Here is a 9,159-nt window from a genome sequence, read left to right as displayed (position 1 = left end):
TTAATTTGAGTTACAATGCTATGACGTTAAATTTTATTTACACTTCAATGTATTATGAATATTGCTGGGCCAAGTGTGAGGTTGAGCGCTCTATAACCAGGTTTAAACCCCCAATGCTTTGCATTGACCGTTCCAAGGCGGTGACCCCAGCTTTATTCATATTTTGTGTTTATGTTAGTTTGTATTGTGCTGTATTGTGCTGTTTTGGCAATCGGTCACTTGCCTTAAATAAAGGACCAACTAATTGTTTTTAATGAAAATTCAATACTGCTCCAGCAGCTGGAGTTTCACTTCTTTATATTATATTGTGTTCAAAAAATCACATTTTGACTTTTTGGCAATTTTGGATTCTCTGAACATAGTAGTTAACAAAAATGATATTGATTTTTTATTTATCCCATTCAAAACTAATTTTATGACCTTCCAAAGTGACCAACCCTACATTTTACCGTCACTTAAAGTTATCATTTAATACAAAAAACTACGAAAACATTTAAACAACAAGCACATTGTTTTATTAAAACAACAATCTTTCCTTTAGTCAAATACATAATTACAGTGCAATAAACTGACAACAGCATTATGGACATTTAAAATGTACCATTTGTGTTGCTATGGTAACCGATCTACATGTTAATAATCACCAGAGCAAACAATCACGCCTTTTATAAATCTATGAATTGTATTTTCAATCAAGTGTTTGTTTAAAGGCAAACACAACATTAATTTGTGTGTTCCATGAACAATTTCCTTTTTTTTATTCAGTTACATGTGTATTTAAGTATAATGTAACCTCAAACACAACAGAATGGAAAAACACAGCATGGACAAGTGTTGGTTGAAAGTACACTTGGATACTAAATGTTTCAGTAAATGAAATAATCATTATTTATCATTATTTCTGATAGAGAAAAATAGACAAAATAAACAATAACTTAAAAATAAAAATTGTTTGTGTTTGTTACTATGGAAACAATGTAGCAAACAAACAAAAATATAGGATTTTCATTGTAAAACATAAATAAATACAATATTCACACTGATTTTTTCCCAGTTTTTTGGAAAGGCAGTCTGTGTTCATAAGGTGAAAACAATTGCATGGTTACATGGAAAAAATGATTTTTGTTTCGTAAATATGAGATATAAAAAACTTGAAAACAAGCTTGTGCAACTAGAACAACAAACGTTTGCATTGAACATTTCAAAACCTGTTTCAACTGACATATTTTGCAATCGTATACATGTTTTAGCTTTCCTAGGAATAGAGGATTTTTTGCATTGTTTGGGGGAAAATATATCACCCAATACCTTGGCCAAAATAAACACTGATACATGATGTATGTAATTGTTGTGGCACTATCAGAGAAGATCAGATGCGCATCTTAATGCATCCTCTTTTTTGGGGGGCACAGTCTATTTTTTGTTGCTCACCAGTAGCGCGTTTCGGACATGTCAAGTTTTTGATTCATCTATGCGACAGAATTCATGAATGTTTTCAAATAAATACCACTGATGGTCCAGATCAAGCCCTTTTGCAAACATTTCTTATGGCAGGTTGCCACAGCTCACATTAACATTCACTTTCGAGACCTTCCAGAGAGTGACTCTGATTACTGGTGAGTCACTAAATTCTCTGCATTCCACAACACCGGGGATGCTCCGCTGACACATGGAAATTGATGAAATATGGTGACATTCTTTATGTGGTGAAACAATGTCGTAAGGTAATCCTTCCTGTCTTAGATAACAACAGGATTGGAAGAGTCCCCCACAAGCTAGGGGATGTTGTGGCCCGTCCTTGACGATAACCCCACAGACGCAGCGACATCAGACAACATTTCTGCATTGAAGTTTCTGTATCAAGATTACCATTTAATTAAGAAACAATTGCAAAATACAGTTTTCCTATTATCAAATTATTATTTTGTTGTTGTTGTTGTAATAGAAAACTACAAAGTTTGAAGGATGATTTTGCATGGGATTTTGTTTGCCATATCAAGAATTTTATACCAATAAAACAGCTGAAACTATTAAAATGAATATTTATTTTCCTGTTAAAAGACATTAAGTACCTACACACTATTTTTAATTGATTTATGTTTTATTATTTTTATATTTTATTACATGGCAGAACTAAACAACTGGATAGACCTATGGAAATGCAAACAAGATTTATCAAGAAGGATCATGCAGGTCACATACACCATACTGTGATAAGGAATTTACCTCCACTTTGACTTCCAGATGCCAAAGTGCCAATCTGGTGTAAACTTTGTATGTCTTATCAACATAAAGCTTAGTGTGATGATTTTGTGTAAACCTGAAATGTTAAAAATAATTATTTAAAAAGATCAGGCTACAATTTAGAATATGTATTTTGTAGTCATTGACTGACTTAAAAATGTTGACTCATTTCAATATATTATTTTAAGAGAATTTTCCTTTTGGGATTGATACCAGAGTATTTTTTTTACATATTTACTACATATCAACATGCTTTACCATTTTGCAATTGCATTACTGCAAACAAATATTTTTAACAACAGGTTTAGCTAAATTAATTTCTCAACATTAAAAAAAGCTATCAGAAACACAATACCTAAGGGCTTGTTATTACCTACAAGAACTCTCCACAGAAGGTACCAGATGACTATGTTGTTTTTATTTTGGCCGCAACAGTTGTCACACTGAAAGTGAGCATGCTGTTCGCCAAGACCGTATGTGTTGAGGTGGTGGTGAACCTGGCTGACCACAGCATTTGCACCTTTACCATGTGACTGACCTTCGTCAGCGAGGTAAAACACCTGCTTTCCTGTGAAACAGAAGACTAATAAATAAACCGTAATAACTTACTAGAGATACCCAAATAGTTTGTTTTTTACCAATTAATTAATATGTGGTTTGAAACATTTAGATAATGCATGGTTATTGTCTTATCATAAAAGATTGATATTAGACGAGAGTGATATCATCCAGACCACACACGCACACAAACACGCACACACACACACAACAACAAAAAGTAAATAATCAATTGGTAGTTGATTACATTTAGACCGATTCAGTTTGTGGATAGCAATGATTTTAAATTAATTCAAATACCAGATCCTTCACAGCTGATTCCATACACTTCACACTTCCTCGGGGTCTTGAAAAATAACTTCCCAACCTGTAGAATATCAAATTATTGGTTATTTATCTACATAACACTTTTTTTATTATAATAATTATTAACTAAATTTGTGCTTAAACATTTTAAAAAGTCAACCTTAAATTTGTTTTGTTTATCAGCTTCTGCCACATGAAGTTCAGACTTTTCAATAAACGCAGTATCTGATGTTTTTTGACGGCTTCTACATCAATATCAATATCAGACTCATCATGGTTTGACTCAAGGTCATTTTCATAATTATCTACCACATCAAACAAATCTTGAGTAGCGGGGTGAGAAGTTTCAAAATAAAGTTCATTTACATTCGATAAATCATTTAAATTTAAAAACGAAGTGTCCTGGTCTTGTGAAATTTCACATGGAATAGTGTTGGTGTTAATAAATTGAGACATGATACGGGCAAAAGCCCGCGAAGCGGGCGTTGACCGTTCATACATATGGGAATTTAGACATAAAATTACATAAGAATACCACATATGGATACGTCTCAAAAAAATTTGCCACGCGACATATATTTTCGCGATGCTATTTATGACCTTGAACAAATCAAAAACACTTTGACATATGCTAAATCACATGTAAATACATACCTCAGACAAAGTTATATCAATGACATCATAATTGTGTAGCGAATCGCACTAAATATTCTCGCATTATTTGTTTTTCTTCGCAACCGTTCCAGAATTAAGGCATTACTCAATTATCTCCCCTGAATGCTTATGCTTCAGTGAGTATAAGCCGAAGACTAGTTCACTACATATAGTTACAGTCTTTACCAAACACAATTTAAGTGAACATAACCCGTCTTTAATATATTGCCGAATCTCAGATTTCTGTCGAATTTATTTGCTTTGATCTTTTCGATATCTTATTGTTATTATTATCCTGACAAATCACAAACGCTTGTTAAAAAATTATTTGTTTTAAACATTATAGTTGGCATCTCTATTCTTCCAGTATTCTCGCGGTATTTCAATAACGACACCCTACTGTTTGTCAGAATATGTGACGCATTTACATTCGCTCTCAGAACATTCTATACATAAATGGTGACGTCACTACGTTATTGTCAGTAAGACCGGTGTGACACAATGCTCTCAGAAAGCATTCTATACATAGATGGTGACGTCACTTCGTTATTGTCAGTAAGACCGGTGTGTACACAATGTCTCAGAAAGAAGTTTTACGTGTGATCATGAGCAATATTCTGGTAAGTTGTCGTTGTTATCTACCAGAAACACATTTATTCACAAAATTTAAAGATATTCCGATCTAACTTTTTAGTCTTTTAGCTTTAATTGTTAACGTATTTACAACTCGTCTGCTCGCACTTTACCGATATCCCTAAAGGTTACATATCACTATAATTAGTTTAGGCCTAAAACCACAAAATCCGATACCGTTGGATTTTCGTACTACAATCTTACGTAAAAAATCTTCCAGAGTCGAAATCAACAAAAAACAAGACATTTATAAATTGTCTGCATTATTGATCAAATTTTAAGATATTTGTTGGTTTTCCGTTTTTAGAAGCTGTTCTGCGAAGGCAAGAGCTGAGCATCATACAAGCCATTCTATCCAGCAAAACTGACAGTTATGGTTTACAGAAATCAACAAAGGAGGGATTCCTGAACTATCAAATTTCCAAGCTATACACACAGTTATTATCTGTGGTGATCTTTATTGGTTCTGCTTGTTTACTTGGATGGAACATGTGTGAACTTTTATAGAACTTTGAAAAGTCTATATATGTCTATCCATAAACAAAAATCAGCTATTGTATAATAAGATCAGATGTGCAAACAATGTCAAAGGGTTGTTAAATTAACAATTTAAAGGCAATTATGCTGAAAAAAATGAAAGTTCCCATGCAAATTTTGTCTGTATATCGACAAGTGTCTGCCGATAATTGCCAAACTAGTAATACAAAGCTTACCACAAGTATGTAAAAGCACTAAGTACCTGTGATCATTTTTAGTAAGATAGTGTAATTCTAAACAGTAGCAAATAGCTTGTTTTGTAAATGCATAATGTAATTAAAGCGGGTATATACGATTTTTATATGTGTTAAATTGTAATATATTGATACAAATATGTTATCATAACACACAATATGCAAGAAAAATGATACATTTAAGACGAATTTCATAAAATGCAGCAAATACAAATTAGCGCCCCGAGCCGATTGTGACGAAGATAATTCGTACATATTTTCCTACAATAACCGATGCATTCGTCTTTTTAGTGAGTGTTCGTGTGTCGTATGAATCGATATCGCTGCAGGAATTTAAAATGAACCGTTAAACTAAATTTAGATTAACATCGTACATGTATTATATACATGCTGGCGAATTCGGCTGTACAGCCTTTTTCGATTTCAGAATTAAATATATGGCTAATTTCGCATTTTTCGACACATGTTCTTCTTAACTTTTATTTTAGTTTATATTGAAATATATGTATAATACGTTTTTTACACATTTTATATTAATAAATAAATATTTGACAAGATCGTATATACCCGCTTTAATATGATTTCCGTTCTATTGTGTAATTAATAAATTGGTTGTTACTTGTTAATCCATGATCAATGTTTTATGGCTAGTAGAAAACCAGCAATGTTAATTTTGTAAAAGGTAATACAATAACACCACTTTGTAATTTCATATACGTAAATATTCTTGAAATGAAGGTTGATGATTGTGTTTTAGTTTTACTTATTTTGTAACTATTATTTTATGTGCAAATAAATGATGTGAAGTGTTTTGTATCTCCACACAATACCACATACCTTTTTTATATATGTACAGTGTTCGTGTTATTTGAATGTTTAAATAAAAAAATGTGGATGATATAACATGATGCATTCTAATATTTGCATTCAAATTGTAACTATAGAGCTAAGTGTATGCAGGTAAGACTGTGATTTTAGAATTGCTACAAAATGGCTAGTTTTTTAGTGGCGACAAAATTTAAACTATTCAACAATAGTTTGCGAAAGAAAATTAGAAACCTGCAAGATACCTGTATTTATTAAATATTTTAATTGCGAATCAGGCATGTTGTTATGCTGTTACACATAATTATACATGGATAATAAATAAAAGACAATTAGTGGTGTTAACGTTTCCCAACAGTAGAAATCATTCTTCTGATGAAGTCAGTGATATACAGACGAAAGCTCCAGGTATGGCTTTCAATACGTAGTGTGTGTTATTTGACAGTCTAAAACTTATTGGATTAAACAAAAATCCTGTCAAATTTGTCAATCAAAATTGATTTGACACATCACATGATTTTGATTATGTTAAATCAGTGTACTGTATGCTAAATGCAACTGCTTTAGCAAGCTGTCAAGTTGAATTGAGACATTTGATGAAACAAACTGTTTCCTGGGTAGGACCATTACTTAGTGTCTATATGACGTACCATGACATCGAAAGTCTACAAGACCTACTAAGTAGAACGAGAAATGTACTTCGACGTACAATTTTCACCGACCCTTGAGTGTTAGCCAATCAGAAGACACCTTACGTCTGTTGCTTTTAGAGATTTTTGACATTGAACATTATTATTATTATTTATACCGAATTATGCGACTATCGACCGCTTACTCATAGATATTGTGCGTATTTATTAAACATTATTATTATTATAATTTATACCAAATTATGCGACTATCGACCGCTAACTCATAGATATTGTGCGTATTTATTGACCTGACGTGGCGGAATTAACCTCTGACTTATGCAAGTTATGGTTATCACAAAATACCACCAATGGGGAGTTTATAATACATTATTTATCCCATTAATGCTTGGTAACTGGTTACCGTTGGGAATTTCCTACACAGTAATGCGCTGGACGGTCGTGATACTCCGCCCGCATGATTATTTCATACACACAATATGCTGAATAATTTTAATTTTAAAAAGGTAACAATTGAATCTTCTTCAAATTTGTATATAATCTATTTCAATGAATTAAATACTTGAAACTTCTATGTGTTGTTATTTTGCCATTCTGATATTTTTATTCATTTTGTCCTCAACTAAAAAAGAGATTTTAAACATTTATTATGAATAAATCTGAAGGAAAAGCGGCTCAAGAGACTAGTGTTTTGATTGGCTGTTCAGAAAATGTGTACGTAGAAGTACAAACATGTATGTCGAAGTACAAATTGTACTTTGACGTACAAATATATACTTCGAAGTGTATTTTATATTCATGTCGACGTACAATTATTGTACTTCGACGTACATTTCTCTTTTTAACGTGTAGGTCTTCTTGACTTTCAACCCAAATAGTACGCCATAGTATGTCTTTAGGGTTATCTAAAGAATGCTCCCACTTAAAGGATCAATACAGAGACCTCCCAGTGACTAAGCCAGTTAGCAGACACCCCATCCACTATACCACAGACACCGAACCAGCTATAAATTCCTGTGGCTAGAAAAAAAAAATAAGATGCTAGATCTTTAAGCTTGGAACATGTAACTCGTTTTAAGATTGATTTTTTTGGATGCATTACTAAATTATTGCAACAATTATCATATTTTGAACACAATCATGTCCATATATTTATCAAAAATACATGGTTATCAAAAAAACTTAAAAAGCTTTTGCCCGTAAATTAGGTAGCACCTATAATCATATTATTTTAAAGTCAAATTTAAATCTTCCACCATTTCATGTAAACAATTCAGTTGCTATCGTACAGTTTACTTCCGGGTCAAACTTGCGAGTCGCGAAAATTAATTACAAAGCCAAAATACACATATATCTTTCACTTACCTATTTTAAGCATGTGGAAATATCATTTCCGAACCTTCTTCGATTGAAGACATCCATTAGTACAAGATGTCATTTTGATTTACAGCGTTTAATAGCCATTGAAAATGAACACTACGAGACAGATTGCGCTACATGTGAACTGCTCAAACGAAACAGTGTCTTTCAAGGGGAATAATTTGAATTAAATAAGCGGATTACAAACCACCAATTGTGCCAGTGTTTAAAGGACACATTCATGCTGTATTGTGGAAATTTTCAAAGCATGTCATAAATTATGAGCCGAGAAATTGTATGAAAAAGACGAAATATCCAGCGCATTTTCGTACAAGATTTTTATCTCGCGATTTCCCGACATAAACGTCAGCGTACACAAGACTGATTAATTCAAATATTATCATTATCGAATTTCCAATTCGAACAAGAAGTAATGTAAATCAAATAGATAATTTGATCATACATACAATTTCATTTAAGACAATTATAAGTCACATGTAATAATTCATAGAATATTCATGCAAAAGCATTCAAAGCATAATACAAGCATTATACAATATGTTAATAACAATTCAAGCTGAAAACAAATATTAAATATGTAAATAAACAATTAATTTTATAATTGCAAAGCACTATACAAACATAGACACAAAGCAAGTTAATAAGCATTAGCAAATTATCAATTATCTTATCTCACAATGACCTATTACATGTATATAAAATGATTTTCATTAAACTACTTAATTTGGGAGGGTGGGACTGGGAAATTCAAATTTTTTAACGCTGTGTGTTCCACGCTTACAAAAACAAGTATGAACTATTTTTCGAAAACCCGTGCGTTCGAGTTAGCAATTCGACCAATCATAAAAAAGTTGAAAGTGAACATCGCTCAACATTATTTTTAGAAAGGTATAGTGAGAACTTGTAAACAGAATTAACTTGCGTCATAAATTAAACATTTTAATTCAAGATTAAAATTAGCCAATTTCTTTCCTTAAGTTTTCCTCAGTGAGAATTTATATAAAGTTATAACTACAATGAATGACAAATTCAATAATAGTTAAATTTTTATTGTCCTTGTAACACAGCGAAATTAATTCAAATATTATCATTATCGAATTTCCAATTCAAACAAGAAGTAATGTAAATCAAATAGATAATTTGATCATACATACAATTTCATTTAAGACAATTATAAG

General features: G+C 31.9%; 1 long non-coding RNA gene across 1 annotated transcript; it reads right to left on the bottom strand.

Annotated features, from left to right (window-relative positions):
- Positions 1–726: 726 nt before the first annotated feature.
- Positions 727–8,113, bottom strand: LOC127860539 (uncharacterized). The gene is made up of 5 exons (XR_008039836.1): positions 7,967–8,113; positions 3,103–3,169; positions 2,618–2,812; positions 2,227–2,320; positions 727–1,854 (listed from the first exon to the last, which is right to left on the bottom strand). It is a non-coding gene; the product is annotated as an uncharacterized LOC127860539 (long non-coding RNA).
- Positions 8,114–9,159: the final 1,046 nt, after the last annotated feature.

The sequence above is a fragment of the Dreissena polymorpha genome, chromosome 15 (assembly GCF_020536995.1).
Source record: "Dreissena polymorpha isolate Duluth1 chromosome 15, UMN_Dpol_1.0, whole genome shotgun sequence".
In the NCBI taxonomy this organism is placed as follows: Eukaryota; Metazoa; Mollusca; class Bivalvia; order Myida; family Dreissenidae; genus Dreissena; species Dreissena polymorpha.
Note: the sequence above shows the minus strand (reverse complement) of the source record. Positions and strands in the feature narration are given on the sequence as shown.